The sequence below is a fragment of the Candoia aspera genome, chromosome 4, assembly GCF_035149785.1.
Source record: "Candoia aspera isolate rCanAsp1 chromosome 4, rCanAsp1.hap2, whole genome shotgun sequence".
NCBI classification, from domain to species: domain Eukaryota; kingdom Metazoa; phylum Chordata; class Lepidosauria; order Squamata; family Boidae; genus Candoia; species Candoia aspera.
In genome coordinates this window covers 77,048,680-77,069,583 of record NC_086156.1, presented here as the reverse complement: position 1 = coordinate 77,069,583, position 20,904 = coordinate 77,048,680, and the positions used below count along the sequence as shown (strand labels likewise).

Genomic DNA, 20,904 nt, shown 5'->3' with positions numbered 1-20,904 from the left:
CAGATACTTACTATAAGCTGCCAGGATCTTAATTTGGACAATTCCCTGCTTTCCATTTTCACTTTTTCATTGCTGATGTGGGAGGGGAGGGGGCAAATATGCTGATTTTTTGCCAGTTGCCATCTTAAGAGTTTGTATCTCAACAGCTTTCAATCACAGACTTAATACTGAATTGCATCATAGCCATTTGACTTTTGGTTCTTTGAATCCTTTTATCTCTTTTCTCCTCTCAAACCAACTGCTGTGAAGATTCTTTACTTTCTGGTTGCTTACAAGTGGTTAGGCATTTTCTTAAAAGTCTCTTGTTTTCCTTAATTTTCAAAATCATACAGTTCTGTTTTTTGTGGGCTGCACATAGTATGCAAAAACTGTATTATTTAGTTAGTGGCTCCATTTTACTTCCAAACTGATAACAACTCAGGCACTTGAGTTCATAATTAAGAAGTAAAAAAATGACATCTGCGACAAAATGCTGCAACATAGGATAATTCTGTTCCAGATGCCAGCCAGAAAGCCATGTTATCTTCTATAATACTAAATCTTTATTTTTCCTTACCAACGTTTTAACATTTATTGTCCACTAATAATCAGCTTTATGTACCTAGTGAGCATTCTCACTGTCATAACTGAGTTTCCTGCTTCAATTTTTTTCCTTAAAGGATGTTTATATTTTTCAAAGAATTCCCCTTACTCTATAGATACTTCCTTCATTTGTATAAACGGTGCAGTTTTCCTACATGGGCCACATGCAGAGATTAAATTAATTATTAGCATACAGAACAGCCACATTTTGACTGGGATGATGGGAATTCTACTTCATCAAATAGAGAGAACAACAGATTGTAGAAGACTGGTATAGGTTGATAAGAAAATACGCTACAAGCAGCATCCCTCGTATATACTAAAATAACAAACAGGGAACTTTGCAGCATCTGCCATATGATTTCCTCAGTCCATAGCAAAAGAGCAATTACGGGACAGTTTATTTGTTTAAAGGCAATTTTGAGTTCACCCTCTTCAAGCACAGACAGAGGCTTTGGGGGACAGTACTTTGCAGGTTTTTTTTGGTGCCTTCGAGTCAGTTTTTGACTCCTAACAACTGCCTGGACAAGACACTGCAGTTTTCTTGGCAAGGTTTTTCAGAAGTGGTTTGCCATTGCCTCCTTCCTAGGGCTGAGAGAGAGTGACTGGCCCAAGGTCATCCAGCTGGCTTTCATGCCTATGGCAGGACTAGAACTCTCAGTCCCCTGGTTTCTAGGCTGATGCCTTAACCACTACACCAAACTGGCTCTCACATCACAGATTATGCTCCTAATAATCCAAAATAAGCATGAATCTAACAGAGTTCCCCAACCTGGCACACTCTAGAAGTTTTAGAGTGCAGTTCACAACAACGTAATCCACTACACTTGGAAGGCATCAAGCTCCAAAACGCTGTTTCAATATACTACTTATCTCATAGCAAGAAAATTATTAAATAGATCTTAGGAAAAGAAAGCAGAATGACCAAACAGCAAATCGTATTAAGTGAACATGGAACTGCAAAACAAAAATATAAAACATATTTAAATTTAAAAACTATTTGCTGAATTCTCTGGAATCTAAAGGAAGAGTTATGTCATGCTGAACAATTCTAACAAGGTTAGACATTTCATTTTTTTTAAAGGGGGGGATGAATCAAGAAAGCGGAGAATACAAGAGACCAGCATACCACTGAGTAGACCAGGCCCTATTCCCCTTCCTACAGATTAGTTATATAATTATATAATAAAATTATATAATTTATATACTAAAGCCATTTTTTTTAAAAAAATAAAAGATTACAGCAAAGCGCTCTACAATAATTGTTCCAACAGCTCATTCTGGAGAGTGAAAAAGGTAAAAGGTGAAAAGGTCCCCTGTGCAAGCACCGAGTCATGTCTGACCCTTTGGGGGGACGCTGCTTTCGCGACGTTTTGTTGGCAGACTATATCGGGGCGGTTTGCCATTGCCTTCCCCAGCAAACTGGGTACTCATTTTACCGACCTCGGAAGGATGGAAGACTGAGTCAACCTGAGCCGGCTACCCGAGAATCCAGCTTCTGCTGGGATCGAATTCGGGTCGTGGGGAGAGTTTCGAATGCAATGCTGCCGGAACTAAATGGGTAAAGAAGTGGTTGGGGAAGGGGGCAGAAATAGTTGTAGGGGGAAAGAGGTGGCCTCAGTTTCTCCATCCAGCAAAGATGTTGCAAAGACAATCCCAGACAGGAAGTGCAGCTTGCAATGGCACTAGATAGGGAACTTGTGTTCAACACCTTGGGGGGCCTCCTGGCCTTCCGAGAAGCACCGTATTAGAAATAAGAGGTCAGCTTTTGTGGTGTGAAGAGGCCTCTTGGTGTTACACAACTGTGAGACCTTCCTCTAGTCCCATGGCAACATCCTTCTCACCATTCCCCTCAGATACGCTGGGTTTGTGATCAGGCGACCAATGCATCAACTGAAATTTGAAGCAATAATCGTCAAAGAACAAAAAGAGGTTCACCACTTCACTGGCTAGTTGTGAAAACTGGTAATTTCAGGTTTTAGTCTCTGGAGCCCCTTTTCCAATTTTATTAGCCTTTCCTAATGCTCCTGTACAAAACCAGCCCTAGCCCCCTCATCTGGGTTCTAACTACTAATGCAAAAAGAGCCAGTGTAGTATATTAGGTAAGGCGCTTGACTGAGACTGGGGCATCCTGCACCCTTCCCTGGAGTAGAAGCTGAAAAGAAGATCACCCTGGTTGAGATACATGTTGAGAGAAGGGAAATGTACTGCATAATCTTGTCTCCTTTGCCACCTGTGTAAAATCAAGCATTTGACTTTCTGCTCCAGCAAAGGCTATCTTACATCTGCTTTTTCAGAATCACTACCCCTTATAAAACCCTTGGGCATGCCCCCCATTTTATAAACGCATAAGTGGGTTCTACAAGGCAGGGGCACATGGAGGGGGAAGAATCTAACTTGCTGGTTGGCTGTGACCTGCTATTAAAAGATGCACCATGAAAATGGGGGACAGTGAGCCATGGAAAATGGCCTGGGAGCAAACACTGAAGTATTATATTGCTTTTTTGTGAGCACTCAAAGCACACCACATACATTATCTCAACCATCCTTATAATTCTGTAAGGAAAGTATGACATGAATTTACCTAAGGCTATTGTCCCATTAAATTAGAGGCTAATTCTGGAAGTTGTAATGCAACACATCAAAGTATCAGATTAGGAAAGGCTCTCTAAGGTTTACATCAGTGGCTTTCAGTTGGCAGCTCATAAGCCCCAATCAACATACTGACGACACCATGGCCACATTTTTATTTACCAGGGTGGGGTAGAGAAGGATTTGTGTGTGAAAAAGAGAGAAGTGGAAAGATGAAGAGGGGTAAACAGACCACAAAGAGAAGTCAGTATAAAGAAAGCATGATGCCTGGGTTCATATAAGATGCTGCACTAGACTAAAATGGAGTTGGGTAGTTTGAGACCCAACATATTGTGTGAACACAGCAGTTGGTTTAGAGTTTAGCATATTATGTGAATCCCCCAATATATAAGATGAAAAAATAAAAATAAATCAATGACTGGGTTTACATGCTAAACTTTAAACTCAGATTAAACGCACACAACTTCTATGCCCAGAGAGTATGCTGTGCCCAAACAATTACACCATCTTATGACTTAACATAAGGTCCTGATTCATACAATATGGTAAAACAATGCCTAGGTCCCATGACACACTGAACCAGAAACTTCCAATTCTTACTTTAATCCAGGGTAGCGTATTGTGTGAATCCTGCCAATGAGCTGCCTCTTTTAATTTCAATTTTTAAAAAAAACCCGGAACGACTGAAAACTACTGATTTTATTCCCTCTCAACGTTCTTTCAAATTTCCACTGCTGTCCTCATTCCATAGGAGTGAGTAGTTTGGGGTATAAATCTAACAAGCTCAATGACCCTTTTATCCCAGTACCATCTACCCTGGCTAGCAGCAAATCAACCCATCTGAAGGGCACCAGGTTGGGAAAAGTCAGGCAGAAGTATTTCCCAGCCCTGTTACCTGATCCTTTCAGCTAGAGGTTCAGAGACTTACTCCTTTACCACAGAGCTAAAGCCTTCCTTCTAAAAATAGATGCATATTGTAACTTGTAGCCGTTAACACCACTTAGATCAGGGGAACATACTGTAGGCCCATACACAGCTATGCCGGAGTGATAAATTTAAGAGCCAAATTCAAGATGAAATTAATAACATCTTTAGACCTTTTCAATTATTTAAAAAAAACAACAGCAGACATGAAAAGTTGAGAGGGATGAGAATCTGAGCCAACTGGGGCCACAGGGTAGGGATAATGTTTTAACTCTTTGCTCCTGCAGATTTCTGTACTTGCTATCAGTAATGGGAGAAAACTTGAATTCCAGTCAGGACTATAATGGGAGGAAAGGGTGCACCCACTTGCCTGTTCCTCAGTCTTGATCAAACGCTAGACCATCTACACCTGCTAGTTATTTTAATACAATCATACAAAGAGCAAGGTTTAAATCATGCCATACCTAATTAAGACCCGAGAGTGCAGCACTTATTTGTATCGATGAAAAGATGACTGAGTTCTGTGCTAAGGCCTACTTTGTTAAATAAGCCACAACTGATCGGTCAGAAATATATATTGTCTAAGGCAAAACAAACCAAAGCATCTTTTGGCTTAGCACAATGTGTGAATCCAGTCACTCTACAAGTTATTCCAAACTTCCTTCTTAACAGATTTCCTATAGAGAAAAATGATTGAAAAGGGCAAGCAGCTGAACACTCTACATGGAAGACAATGTCTGGATCCCTACAAGAGTCCATACGAGGCAATGCACAATGAAAGACATTCGAATTCAAGAATATGATAGGCCGTAAGTAGTTCACTTGGTTTTGGCTTAGCACGCTTTCAAAGCTTCTCAACAAGCTGTGGCGCAGTACAATTTTGAGTTGTTCAAATTGCCTTGTATTATTCTTTTTCCTAGAAAGAAGCCAAAATATCTTGTTCCAGCCTTTAATTAATGATTATTTTTACTGCTGCTTTTAAAATAGAGTTTAATCTTGGAGTATTAACTGAGATTATTTTATTATAATGTTACACAGTGTTGCCTTCGCTGTCTCAAAGTGACTGATTAAATCCAGTAAATAAATAAATGCCTGTAAATAAACAAGTAACTAAGTAATGCAAGAGATAAATTAGGGAAAGGAAATTAGCCATGCAAAAGCTGCTTGACTTCCAAGGAAGACCCTCTATCCCCAAATCTCTGCCAGCCGAGAACCACGACTATCCACCCCTTGTGCCACACAGAGAGAAGGTCATTCAGCTCATGCTGAAGCTCAGCAGCACAACCAGCTACTGTTTCCTGATATACACACAGAGCTGCAAAGAGAAGAAGTAACAGAAACTGCACCCAAGGAAAGGGGTCAGCTCTTCTCTACCGACCCCCCTTTCTTCCTTCCCTTTTCGCTACCACCTCAACCAGCAGCTACAAAAAAAACAGGATTCGGTTTTCATTTGGCAGAGAGGCAAGGGCAGCCCACTGCTTAATGCTTTTTGACAACTGGAAGGGGAAATTTGAATAGGGGGAAGGAAAAAGGGAGGGAATTGGATTCTACATCAGACACACAAAAAAAGCTAGGATATAGCTTAGTTTCCCATAGGCAACACACTTATTAATTCGATCCTTTAGGACATATTGGAACCTTAATTACTTAGTTTCAAATGCTGCTGCCTTGGGTTCGATTTTGCAAATAGGGAATTTCACCAGATTATCAAGGGCATGCTCCTGCACCTTTAATAGCAGCTTGATCTACAGAAGTCTACAGAAAATAGGAAGATATGTCCCATGGCATTAAAAAACATAACAGGTGGGAGTTCTTTATTGCAAAGGTAAGTATCGGACATCATATCTCACTGGCTAGAAACAACAACCTCTGAATGTGGAAGGAGCCAACAAGTGTACCCAGAGATCTCAGCTGTTCCCAGCAAAGTGTTGTGCCATACTTTTGATTAACTGAATGGAGTAAGACATCAGAGGCTGTTTTGTGAGCCAATCTGGAGCCAAGTTTTTCTCCATCCCAGCCTTTGGTTAATGTGACTTCAGATCTAACCATGGCTTGGCCAAAGTTCAGAATGCTGAGAACACCTAATCAGGACTCCTCATCAAGATGAATTTTCAACCAGCTATAGGAAACCTAGAATTTAATATATGATGTAGCAGATTTCAGACATTTTGCAGCCAATGAAAATTATTATAGTACAATATGTCTATTTCCAGTCATGCCATATAAAATCACGTAAGTGTTTGCTTCTCCAGTCCTCTGATCTCAAGTAAATCTGACTCTTCCAAAATAACAATGGGACCAAATTGAGATAAGTTATTTGGAGCATTTATCCATACTGTAAATACCAAGTAGAGTTTCATGCTGAGGCATCCAACACTTGACTTCCAGATCATTACCTTCTGCTGTTACCCATATGCGGGTCTCACAGCCAGATAATCCATAAGTTTTAAGATGTACATTAGACTATTAGTGGTTAAGGTGCTGAGCTAGAAACCAGGAGACTGTGAGTTCTAGTCCCACCTTAGGCATGAAAGCCAGCTGGGTGACCTTGGGCCAGTCACTCTCTCTCAACCCAACTCACCTCACAGGGTTGTTGTGGGGAAAATAGGAGGAGGAAGGAGTATTAGGTATGTTCGCTGCCTTGAGTTATTTATAAAAATAATAAAGGCAGGATAAAAATTAAATAAATAAATAAAGTGCTAGATCTAAGTACTGCCATAAGCCAATGGAAACACACAGGTTTTACAAAACTAGTTTCTCAGACTTGTACTGTAATTAGACCTAATGTGATGCCCAGATCCAGATCACAGGTTATATTGGGGTTAAGGAAAAGCACTTTATCCCTATAATTTGAAACCACGAATTGTAAACCAAGGTCCTACAGATCATCTGAATACTAATGGGGTGTAAGGAAGTTCAGCTTTCTATAACCTGTCTATGGTTGCTCTCAGTAACTGTAGATTTTCCATTTTTTTACAAACTATTTTTAACAGATATCCTCTACCTAGCCACCAAAAAAGTGACTGAGATTCTAGCCAAAATGGGGATTAATCAGCAAACTGCAGCTGGCTGTAACAACTGGCAGTGAATCAATTGGTAAGCTGTTTACTCATGGTTACTACTAGACTTGGTTTTTATGAAATGTAAATAAGCTCACCGCTTCCCTTGCCTTGTCTCAACTTTAGTTTTCAGAACCTCTTTACATAATCTGATACTTGATTTCCAGTCTATCCATGACCATGTGTCCTACCTTTGACCAACATGAGCTTCAACCACCTGTGTCAGACTCACACCCTGCTGTCACAAAACTAAGCCCCAGGCCTGATATACAGATAATACAACTGTAAATAAACAAGACTACCACAAAATAGAACCCGGGGTCATTCATAGAGCCCTTCTAGTTCTCATTAATTGATTATTACACACTGAAGAGCCTCCAGACATACCACATTCAACTATACTGCTATTGCATCCAATTGCCAGTTCAGCCATACTGAAGAGGTGCAAGTATCAAAAATGACTAAACATGGCTGGCCTTCCCCACTGAGACCATATTTGCTTTTTAAGCTTTTATTTTCTCAAAACGATGCGAAACTTCACTTTCAAAGAAATGTACAGCACCTAGCTGGCCTTAGTTAGTCTGGAAAAGCTAACTGGAGCTGAACTGGTTAGTACCTGAATGGGAGATTATGGGGAAATCCCAGGGCTTCAAGTAGACTTGAATAAGGAAAATATCGCAGAAGACAGCGGCAAACCACTTTCATGCTGCTGCCAAGAAAATTACTTGGATATATTCTGGAGTCCCCAAGAGTCAAAGTCAAGCTGACTCGAAGGAGATTTTCTTTTTTTAATAATGTGCGCACACACACACACACACACACAGAGCATTCCACATGTGATCATTGGCAGAATAACATGCATACAGCCCAAAGAAAATGAGTTCCTGCCCTGATGACCTTACAGTCTAAAAGTCATGCATTTAAACCAGCAGGCATGCATTCTTCATCAATGACACAATCATAGCCAAGCAACTCTCTTTCTTCACCATCACCATGTAGGTTGAACCAGGGTTCCCTTTCCCATTTAGGGAATTAAGAACAGAGAAACAGGCAGGGAGTACTTAATCCTTTTCCTGATCAGCGGCTGTCAGGTTGCTTTTTTGCTTAAAATTTTTTGCTTTCCCCTTCCCTGTAAATACAGTACGTGTCAAAAACATCTGAATTACAGATATGGAAGAACCACCCATGTTCTATAGCTCAAAATCACAGTATCCACAGTTGCTTTTTTCTCTGTATCTCCATTAGATGAGTGGGCATATAACACATAGTTTGACATTGTGCTCTATTAAATACTTATGCTGGTTTTCTGTCTCACTTCTAATCAGTCCAAGATTCAGTTCTTATGTCAAAATGTCCAGGTTCCCACAATTACAGGAATCAGGCTAGACAAATATTTCAGAAGCTTGGGCATCAGGAATGTATTTCATGATGTATGGAAGCCAGGCACTTGGAGTTTGCTCGACTCCACATGCTTATACAGGCATCATGAATTGAATTAAGTTTAACTGTTTCCCAAAGACTGGCTATATTAATTTGTTACAGCATAACAAACAAACAGCTGACAAAAACTACCAAAGAGCTTACCCATCCTGACCAAATAAGTATAGGATGATGGCAACAAGTGTGTGGCACCCGAAGAACTACAACCTCAGTCCACCACTACTGTAAAGAAAATGATGCAATGTAAGGCATCTCTTTAAAACAGATGCCTTTGTCATCTCCAAATATCACCATATAAAATATTCCAAGATGCCAGCCAGTCATTCCATCTTTTGAAATGCTCCATCTCTTTCACTATCTTTGTTTCTAGTTTCTTTTCTAAAAGTCAGTCAGTGTTGTATGCCTACTAAATATGTTCAAAACAAATGGAGGTTCTATTTCTTATGTGTAGGTCTTTTCCCCTAATGTCCGTTCTGTATCCCTACACACCATGGGGTTTCCCCACATGTGCTGATGTTTTCTTCTTGTGTAGTGATGAACATACTACAAATGCACAAAGTGCTTTCCCATTTATTAATGATTAACGTCAGCCTGCATAATTCAGAATTAAGGTGCTGGTCTTCTTTCTAAAGCAGCATGCAGAACTTCCAGTATAATTTTGAGTCTGAGTACTTCTCCTTCCAATAATTAAACACCGTCATTCTATCCCTTGACAAATTTCTAGTGGTACTATGAGACCAATACTATACCGTGATGTGAGCTTTGTATACTGTTTATAATCAGAAAGCTTGGTAGGTAAGGAACCCCACTGAGTACTGACTGACAAATCTGTGTGCTATGCACCCTCCTCTGTGGCTAGATCTAACTAGACCTCTTGTCCTCAGACATAGTACGGAGTACTGCTCCATCAACAGGGTAAATGTACAATTCAATTTCTAGCCCAGTTATTTTCTATATATGGAATGAAGACAGCCAAATGCCTCAGGAAATCCTGATCACTCACTGATCCACAAAGATACAAACTTGATGTGCCATGAAAAGAGAGCAGAGGCATTACTAAAAAGGTAGCTAAAAAGGAAAAACAGGTCTAGGTAGATCTAGCAGATGAACTGAACTCCATAGGAAAAAGGCAATTTCCCCCAGTTTCAACTATCCTGACTGGGATAGAGGTCCACCTCGGTGCTAAATAGCTGTCAGTTCTTGAGCATGAAGGTGACTCATTTATCATGGTCCCATTCCTTGTCCCCCTCCAGATTCCTTGGTAAATTTAAGAATGGCTACCATAACAATGTGTATATTAGTGCCATAGGAGACAGATTTCCATACAGCAAGGAATAAGCCTGAATTACACTGTAATGCAGAAATGGAGACACTAAATCCCACCAAATCTGATAAGCCTTCAAAGATGCTGGACTTCAAGCCATCATCCTCAGCCAGCACAGCTGATGCACGTGCTAGTAAGGAAGGGAGCTGCAGTCAAACAGCTCTACAGATGGGGCAAGTTGGGAAAGACTGCCCTAGATAGAGCACTCCTGTGGTTAAATAAGAGGATGGAGGTGGGTCCCCCAGATTAAACAAATGAGGGTTGAGAGTAAATGTGACAATCTCCACCCAGTGTAACTCTTCTCCTTGTACATTCCTCCTGGTGATGTTCTTGTATGACTCTAAGGCTCCTTAGAGGAATCCTCAGACCAAACATTAATCTTTCCTGCCTTTCCAAATAACGTCTCCTACCAGTGCCTCCTTTCTTCTTCCTCCATGACATAAACCAACCATTTAAATCAAAACACAGGGAGAGAGGCTCTCCACGTGCGTTTCAGCTGACATATCTCCGCCCATATACCACACTCACACACGCCAGCCCACACACACCAACTGTTCATGCCAGCGATGGTGAACTCTGCCCCACTTCCAGAAGACAGAGGACAAGAGAGAAAGCTCTCAGAAAGACACAACATTTGAAAGGAAAGCAGCAGCCCGAGGCACAACCAAGCCCCAGCTGAGGTGGCTTACGCTGTGTTTGTACAGTACTGTAAATGGCCTTAATACACGCTAGGCCACAGCAGCAGGGGAGGGGCAGGCAGCTTGACTTGTATATGATCAACAAGTTCTCCCCAGTCCAGCTCCTTGATAGCTCCCTTCCAGCAGTTTGGTCTCTCCTGACCTGTTGCAGAGATCAGAAGCACTTCTCCCCAAAACAATGACCAGCGGCTTGGCTGCACGGGGTCAGCATCTGTCTACTCAAAGCAGGCAGAAACCAAAGGGGGAAGTAGGAGAACCAAGGCAACAAAGCAGGACACAGTAAACTAATCAGAGCTGAGACTATAAACCATAAAACCTAACAAAGCACAATCCAGGATTTATGATTGCCACATTTGGCAAAGTGGCTAGGAGGAGGCTGTTTGTCATGAGTAAGAATGGCGAGCAGGGGGCTCCCATCCAGACTGTCAAGCGCATGCGTAGCACTGAGGAATTGGTCAGCCATTCAAAGAGACACAGATCGGGACCGCCTTAACCTCTGGGGTTTATATGTCTGGGTTTTCCCATGCTTCTTCAGTTTGTTAGGATTCCTGTTATGTACTAGCAATAAACATTAGAGACCCGTTCCTTGTCTCAGCGTGTTTCCTGGCTGTTAGGACACTGTTTGTACAAACCAAATTTCATTCCTGCTATGAATTCATCAGATTATTTTAGGCAACGTCATATTACCTTTTCTCTCATCTGCAATACAATACTCACCTACCCAACTCGATGGTTGTAAAGATTTACTAAGGTAATATAAGTGACACACGCTGGATGATGTAAATCAGGATTTCTCAGTCAGGGTTCCGTGGCACCCTAGGGTTCTGCGAGAGGTCAATAGGGGTTCCCTGAAAGATCACAATTTATTTAAAAAATTATTTCAAGTTTGGGCAACTTCACACTAAAGAGAGAAGTTTCATTATTTATTTTGAGTTTAAGAACACCGTTAATGCATATATACAGGCCTACCCATGAAACGAATATAATCATTTTGTAACTTCTGGCCTATTTTTGAGCCTGAATGTGCAGGGGTTCCCTAAGGCCTAAAAATATTTCAAGGGTTCCTCCAGGGTCAAAAGGTTGAGAAAGGCTGATGTAAACTGTCATCTAGATTCAAAGTACTTTTATTAGGATCTACTGCATCAACACTTGTTAAAAAGAATTAAGTTTCCTCACCTTAATACAATATTTCAAGGTCTATACACCACTCAGCTTCAAACATAAAAATAGGGGAAGAATGCCTCTGGTATTGGGGAGAGAGTTATCAAATGCTTTTGTGTTAGGAATTAATTTCTCCCTTCTTTTCTAGACATCAGCTCTTCTATTTTTTTTTTTAAGACAAAAAAAATCCAATGCTCATTACAAGGACACTATATATAGTATCTGTACACAGGTTTATTAAAGCTCTTCAAGATACCAGCTTCTTAGTTCAAGAGTGAGAAGAACCCAGGAATATTTGGATATTACCAAGAAACCCCAACAACCATCCGAAATCATCATACCTAAGAATATTCTTCTGCTTTTAATAGTACATTAGACAACACTGTGACCCGTTAGGTCATCCTGCAAGAGAAAGGTAGTGCAGTCTGACGTGATCAGAATGAACATTAAATTTTATGCTGACCATATTTTTTTACCCCAATGCTGGATGGTCCCGTGATCATCTAAGAAGAGTATATATCATAAATAGAAAAAAAATATTGACTTGTTAAGTTTGGCAAACGAACTTAGTAAGTCAATATTTACTTACCTAAACTGAAAAACAGAATGACCACGGGTGGGCAAAAAAGCAGTGGGGGGAGCAACTTCTAACTTCCTGCTGGCTTCCCCATTGACTTCGCTTGTGGGAAACTGGCAGGAAGCATCGAAAAATCATGATCACGTGACTGTGGGGATGCTGCAATAGCCACAACTTTGCGAATAAAACTGTCTGAACATCGTGAAAATTTCAGTTTCACAGGAGTCATGGGTCCCGGATTTTTTACACATTTTTTAAGTTAGCAGATTTTAGGTACCTTGATTCAAAAATTGTTGCAGTATAATGCACCGTTTGGGCTAATTTGAGGTACACACAATGACAGTTTTAGTAGTACACAGATTAAAGATCTAGATGGGCACAAAATATGCCAATCAAAATATCAAGGCATTTTACATACACACATATATTATTTTTCTTCTGAATAACTGGCAAATTCTTTGTTCCTGAACACCATCTGAAAGTGGCTACACACAATGCAAATCCATAGTTTAATTTTGATGAATAAGTTAGAAATATCATCATGGGCAACTCATTATTTACTTTCCCTCCTTTTTTAAAATGCCTGAGTCTTGCATCTCAATCATCTAAAGAGAGATTCAGCTGAATGCAAAATTAAACTAGAACTAGACCGTACAAAGTACAGACAAATGATGCTGTCCTGTTCACAAATTACACTGAGCCATAGCTGTGATCAGGAAGTCTAAAATAAATCATGGCTTCAAAGTCATTTAATATCATAGGACAAATCATGGTTTACTGATCAGCATGCTCCCACCCAGCCCTATTTGTATATCAGATTATGTTGCAATCAAACCACTTATGGCTTAATACAATGATGACTTCTGCTAATGATTTTCATTATTGCATCAGCTAAAATTGAAATAATATATTAATTGAAAAAAGCAGACACTATAGGAAATGGCTTTATTAGCAACCATATACTGTACTCTTATTCAGCAATTGTGAGGCATATTTTTTTTCCTTGCTAGGGTTCTGCCTGCTCCTAAAATTTCCTCATGTCTGGACAAATGTTGCCGTATCTGGATCAACAACTTAGAAACCACCTGGCCTTCATTTCAGATACCACAGGATGGTGCTACTGCCAATGGTTGCATACCCCCACAGCCTCTTCAAGAAGGCTCCTCCATTATTACATTAGTAAAACTCAGGTGGTGGTATTTCATAAAAGGTTACTAACTGTTTCTTCTGCAGCAGATAGCCAGGGTGGTGTAAGGGAGAAACCATACACAAGAACATCAAATCCTACCTAGACCATGATGTATTTCAAATGGTCTTGGGCAAATCATTATCTTTAGCCTTATCCTCCATAAGCCTATCTGCCTTTTCTTAAGCAGCTATGGCAACTGAGCACTAATGATATGAGGATCACAAGTGGAAAGCATGCGTGTATGTGTGTGTGTGTGTATGTATATATATATATGTATGGAGAGAGAGAGAGAGAGAGAGAGAGAAAGGGGGGGAGGGAATATTACCAAATACTGCATTTCTGCAAGCATATGAAAAACCAATTACCATGACATGCTTGTACACACTCATTTGTGCCTTACATCTCGTCAATCTGAGGCAAATATGAACAGTGCACTAGTTTGACAACAGTAGAGAACAATAAAGTTTTTATATACATAGACACTACAAATTCATACAAGCTTATAAACATGTTTAATAAGAAAATTAATCGAACAGCCTATGACAGCAAGCAGAAACTGGTCTGGGACATCTCAAAGCAATGGGAAAAACTATAATGTAGTAAGGAACTTCAGAAACATAAACATGTGAGCAGAAAAGCTGGAGGGCGGGGGGGCTGCAGCATATCCTCCTATTTTCTATTCTGCTCTCTGCAACTATGGGTAGAACACCTGAGGCTACAGCCACAGTCAATATGGAATGGAGGGTCAACAAAGGTCCTGAAAAAAAGCATCTCCTCAGGGACATCCTAGCCAAAAGTCAACCCAGGTGAGATGCAGAGGGCCCTATGACATTGAAATGTTGAAACTACGCTAGGGCACTTCAAGTGTACCATGGCTCGGTCACTCAGGCCAGAGGCAAGCACCCATCTAAAGCACACAAGTATTAATTTTTACAGGTAGGGAAACCTGTTTGGTTGTTGTTGCAAAGCTACCAGGAAAAGCCACTTATGTATCACCTACTGCAGTTTAATCCCCATGCGGGCACCTCTAGAAGCCTTAAATGGGATCTATTAAACACTGCCCAAATCCAGTCGCAGCAGAACAAAGCACCCACCCATCTTTGAAATGTACAAGACCTTTCTCCCCCCTGCTCCCCATCTCAAAAACAAGTTTATAACTGCTCTCCAAGACAAGCTTAACCTACATATGAACCATAATCAAAACAAAATGCTTCATCTACCAACACAAATCACCAATGGGGGAGGCAACATCCCTCAGCCAAGTAATCACAACTAATTCTGCACATCTAAAACAAGAAATAAAGGCCAACCAAATTGGGGACCATGTTATTTCTTCCTTTCACATGAAATTTACAAGCTCCTTCTCTCTTTTTCATAACCAGCTGCCAGAACTACATACTCCTATTTTGTTGCCAAGTTCCAGTTGTTTCAGATGGTCGTCCTCAATCTGATGCCTGCCAAATTTCTCAGGCTATAGCTCCCATAATATCCAGACACCACAACTTGATCACCACAGCCAGGTTCATTTTAGAACAATGCAATTTGCTCATGGGCTAATTTTGGTCTTCCAGAAGGTGATTACTACTTAACAGTCTGTGTGTGTGTATGTGTGTTTGCAGGCGCGTTGTGTATGGGGAACCAAGAATATATTTCACACACAAGTTTCAAATCTAACAAGGGTGTTTTCACATACTACAGTGAGATTAATTAAACTGCTTTTGCACATTTTGAATGTATACATTAATACTGCTAGTTAGTAGAGGATACAGATGTTGTTAATATGGTACATGAAGGAGACGTTTTAAAAAAGGTTCACCTTCAGTCTAGGCAGTGCAAAGATCTGCATTCATATTACATAGGTAAGGGGTGAGTGGAGAGCCCTTTCAGCAGGGTGATGAAAACACCCCATGGTTGCCCTTGCTCTCTGCCTTGTTGACAAAAGTTGCTCTTGTGACACAAGACAGGATTTCTGGGTTTAATTCCCCACCTTGACCTCCAGATCTGAATAAGTCATATTATTGGCCTGCGCTAAACCCTTCGCTTGCTTACTGACACTGCAAGCTGTTTTAGGGGGAGAAGGCTGAGGTCACTTCCCAGATCATGACCTTTGCCCTTCTAAGGGCTACCATCATTCACTTAATGCTTGTAACTTCCTTCAAAGCCTCCTAGCTATACATTTAAAAAAAAAAACAACACTAGCTAATATTACACCCTCTTTTTCCCTTAATGGCGTTAAAAGGCAACCTCCATATCACCTCCCTTCCATCTCCTCACATTTCTATATGCAGGGTAAAAGAGGGAGGTAAAGTGACAATTAATACTGCATAAAGCAGCAGCAAAAGACTTCCAAAGGGAGATCTGGATGTGAAGCTGGTGTGGGAGCCAGAGGTTGATGAGGAGGGGTGCAAGTAAAGATATGGCAAAACCTCCCCCAGCAAAGTAGGAAAACTAATCCATGCCCAATGAAAAGCCTTCTTTACCAGAAAGCAATTTCCCTGAAGTCTGCCCCAAACTGCTATCTTCTGGTTGGAGACCCCTAAATAAATAAATAAATAAGTCTATGACACTGAATGTCAGAAGTGGTTTGAAAGATGTCTGGATTGCCTTATCACTTTTGGTGATCCACACAAGGGACAGTCTCTGGGCTGATCCTTAAAGGGAAAAGCAGACATCTCCTTCCTTTCCCTGCAACCCTCAAACCACATCAACTGGCACCACTAAGCAAAATGATGTCTTCCCATTCTCCCCCTTACAAAGAGGGGGAGGAAGGAAAGCTCTCACTGGAAAAAAAATGCAAACAACATTGACAAGACTGAAGAGAGGGGTAAGGTGAAATGGGGCCCCTCCTTGCAAGATACACACAAAAACTTACATGCTGGGTGGGACTGTCTTGGACATAAAGCGGGACATAATTCAGACTGATACCAACCTCCCCTAGTCAGCTTTCTCCTTTAACTTAAAATAAAACTGAAAGTTACACAGAAGCCTTTATAGACATCTCAAAGCTTCTGATTTTTAAACACTGAGATGCATTAAGCACCCCGGATTAATCCACCACTCCAGCCGTGTTCCCCTACAGATGTCTCTGTGACAGCAGAATGTGCATCACTGTCGCCCCTCAGAATCCCCCTTTCTTCAATAACAGGATCCCTCCTGCATGAGTTCCTTTTCAACCCAAAGTACCCCCTTCCACCCCCCTCCCTGATCAAGCCAAAAGGGGGACACTTTGCTCACCCTGAGCCCCTCCTCTATTTTAAAAAAATGGAATAGCAAAGTTAAATCCAGCTCAACCGGAAAATGGGCCCTGCTGCCAACATTAAAAACGCAGTCCCCCCTACAGCCCCCCTAGACTTGTGATCCACCAGCCACATGCCAAACGTCCTTATTTTTAAAGAAAATATTTACCCACATTTACCCCCCCTCCTTTAAACACAAATAGAAAAATACCCTCCCCTTTCCAAACTCTTCTACCCCCAATGTGAATGTCAAAACTAGTTTCCCACTGATGACCTTTGCAACCAATCTTTGAGTTTTAAAATCAAGAAATATGCAAAAAAGAAAAGATGTTCCTGAGATTAGAACCTGAGATGCAAACAGCCAAGAAATAAAATTCATGCAAGAAGGAAAAAAAGTGGGGGACTTAAGCCAGGCACACGTTCCTGAGATTAGAACCTGAGATGCAAACAGTAAGAAATAAAATTCATGCAAGAAGGAAAAAAAGTGGGGGACTTAAGCCAGGCACCACCACCCTTTTTTTGTGGGGAAGGGGTTAGTGTCAGTAAGGAAATTCTTAATTTGCTAGGCTAAAGAGAAATTTGATTTTGAGGTCATCACGTCTGATCCAACCATTTTATTTATTTATTTTGCCCAAAAGAAATTATGAGAAATCCCAAATCTGCACCAATCTCCAGGAGTGCAATAAACAAACAAGGGGGGGGTGGTGTCTACAACTACTGAGCTATCTCCCTATTTCCCCTTATTTTTGCCTCTCCTTAAAGCCTTCTCTCTCTCCTTTGCTGAAGCGATTGTGTGTGTACACATACGCGCGCACACACACATACATATATATTAATGCCGAACGGGGGAGGGGAAAACAGTAAGTGATGAGATGGGGGGGAGAGGAGACGAGGTTTCACTCCACAGGATTCCAGAGACGAAAAATCCCTATATGGAAAGGGGGGGCGCAGCCTTTTCCCACCACCCCTGCCTAATCTCGTTTAGATTTGCAACGTTGGCAGTGACAGGAACAGCTGCGAGGGGACGGGGAGCGCAGGGTGGAGACAGCTGGAAGAGGGTGGGGGGCCGAGAAGGGAAGACATATTGGGGTTCACAAGCGCAAACGAAGGAAGCCTCCCCCAAAGAATCGCAGAGACCCGCAATTCACTCTTCATCCAACCGCCGCAACCTACCTTTGGCGAGGCGGCGGCGGCTCTTCGTCTTCTTCTTTCTCCCCCCGCCCCCCTTCTTTGCAAGCAGGAAGCTGGCGTCCTGCCCCCCTCCCCTTCCCTTCGTAAGCTGGAGTTTCCCCGCGCGCTCCTTCGGTGTAGCCCCAGGGGAGGGGATCGGCGGAGGAGACGGCCAAGAGGGGTTTGTAAGATCCGGGCTCGGGCAGCAGCGGTGCTCGCCTGGTGCGTTTGTGTCACTCGAGCTGGGGAAATGGACTCGAGCGCCGAAGGGAAGGAGGCCGACCTGGCTCCTCCTCCTCCTCCCCCTCTCCCCATCCCTCCCCACCGCCGCCGCCGCTGCCGCCTTGGCTAACGCCTGCACCCTGCAGGCCGAGGACGCGCTGTGCCAGAACGGGCGGACCGCGCGCCCAGCGATTTTCCTCCTGCGAAGGAAAGGAGGGAGCAGGTTCGATCCCAACCAAAGGGTCGCGAAACGCCTCGCCTTCCCCAGTCCTTCGCAGTCCCCGCGCACTTCTCTGCGTTACAGGGCCATTCGTAAAAAGTGCAAATCCGCGTCGTGCTCAAGAGTGAACCGCTTATCCGACCATTCTGCCCCTGCACACTTTGTCGGAAACGTAAGTCCCGATTTCTTCAACTAGGCTTATTTCCAAATAAGGGTGCATTCTACTCCAATCCTGGCAATATTTTTTTCGAACAGACTTCTTCCAAGTAAATAAACCGTATGGGTGTATGAATAAGTCTAGAGTTCACTGTTAGCGTAGCCAAATTCTTCTCCCTCCTGGAAACATTTCTATAGCCTGTGCAACCAAGAAGAATCAAACAGATAAAGTGTTTACGCCAGTGATTACCCAGCTGCATGCTGAGTTCTGCCTGTCATGCAATTGAAAAAAGGCGCACGAGCCTAACAGAGAATAAGCGAAACACAACAGTCGCTACTTAGGACACCCCGTTCTTCTTACCATAGGGCAGACGTCAACAACCTCTGTAAGAGGGGACTACAGTACTTACCCTCCAGACGTTTCAGAGGAGCAAAGACTGTAGTGGGTGGAGCAAAGATGCAGTAGGCAGAGCTATACCACACACGTGGCTAGAGCTAGGATTTTCAGTATAATTTATATACTGTACTGTACAGGACTTTTTTTTTAATCTTTGAAGCATTTCACACAGCTTTGTAATTTTTCCATATTGGCGCTCAGTAATATTAACTCTGACTGGGGTTATGCATCCTAAAGCAACACTTTAAACTGCGTTTTGAACTAAACCAAAGTTGGCTGTGTTCACACATTGCTAACTCTGAAGAAAGCAAAACATAAGATTGAGATGCACAATGTGTAAATTCAGCCAATTGTAAGTTCTTAAATTAACTTTGGTAAACAAACCATGGCCTTGTGTGATGTGTGAACTGTAATTAGATTCACACAATACATTAAGCCATAATATGTTTGTTTGATTTAGGCTTGGTAGGTTGTGTGACCATTGTGGTATATAATTGGCTTACTGTGCTGTGTGAACCTAGCCAGTTGTCATGTAAACTGTGAATAAATAAACAACTATGGATTAGTGTGTTATGTGAATGCAGCCTTTGAGCAAAGAGAAATAAAGATTAACAACAGCACTCATCTAATTAAGATAACAGCTGAAAAACAGCTCAATGATCAATTATCAGTAGAATCCTATTAATATTTCCTCAGAGTAAGTTCCACTGTATCTAGTAGGTTCAATACAGGTAGTCCTCGCTTACCAACCATTCATTTAGTGACAGTTCAGACTTACAACAGTGCTGAAAAAACTGACTTATGACCAGACCTCACACTTATGACCGTCTCAGCATCCCTGTGGTCACGTGATCACGATTTGGGCTCTTGGCAACCAGTTCGCATTTATAACCATTGCAGTGTCTCGTGGTCATGTGATTGCCATTTCCGACCTTCCTGGCTGGCTTCTGGCAAGCAAAATCAATGGGAAACCACATGATTCACTTAATGACAATGTGGTTCACTTAAGGACTACAGTGATTCGCTGAACAATCGCTGCAAAAAGATCATAAAATTGGGTCAGATTCATTTAATGACCGCTTCACTTAGCAACCTAAATTCTGGTCCCAACTGTGGTCATTAAGCAAGGACTACCTGTATTGTATGATATACAACAGTGTTTCTTAAAGAGTGCTCCCAGGACCCCTGGGGGTCCCCCAAGACCCTCTCAGGGGTCCACAAAATCAAAATTATTTGCCAGTCTATGTTGAAAATTAATACAATATTAAAATCTCATCCAACAATCTTGAGAAGCAGTAGTGACAGCATATGTGTCAGTCTTAATTTTTAATATGGTAAATATCAATAAATATAACCCATACAATCAAAAGCTCTTTTGGGGTCCTCCATAATTTTTAAAAGTGGTAAGGGTCCTGAGAGGAAAAAAGTTTAAGAAACACTGATATACAATAACTTTGAAGAACAAGCATACAAATCTACATATCTTCTAAAATAGCACGTGCCAGCTTGCAAGACAATTCGTGTGTCTGAGATAAAGCGGAAATGGGTGGTAGAGACTTGCAGAGCGTCTGTGATTCAGGGGTATCTGTAGAGAGGAGGTCAAAAAAGTCAATGGAAGCCCCATCCCTTTTAATGTGTCGGCGCATGTTTAAACTGGGGTGGGGCTTTGATTGCATGGCCCTGGCCACCATCTTTTTTGACCCCCCTCCCTGTAGACCCCCCCCCCGCTATGATTTAAATTTATAAAGTTACAGAGTATAGAAATGGAGTACAGTACTTGACAGGATCAAAGCACACAATATCAATTGCATCATTACCAGCCCCCGCCCCCCCAAAAAGGATACATATATCCAAAGGAGAAAATCTGCCCTAAATGTCCCAGTATGTGCCTATGGCACAAATTATCTCAATTAATTTTCTCCCTCTCAGACATGAATCAGAGAAGCTCACTACTTGT

The 20,904-nt window shown here is 41.7% G+C and overlaps 1 protein-coding gene across 1 annotated transcript in view; it reads right to left on the bottom strand.

Annotated features, from left to right (window-relative positions):
- The window catches only part of THRA (thyroid hormone receptor alpha), a 134,001-nt gene extending 115,959 nt beyond the window's left edge, over positions 1–18,042 (bottom strand). Inside the window, exon 1 of the mRNA XM_063300674.1 lies at positions 17,956–18,042. The gene's annotated coding sequence lies outside the window, so the exon portion shown is untranslated. The remainder of the gene's footprint in view (positions 1–17,955) is intronic.
- Between the last annotated feature and the right edge of the window lie 2,862 nt (positions 18,043–20,904).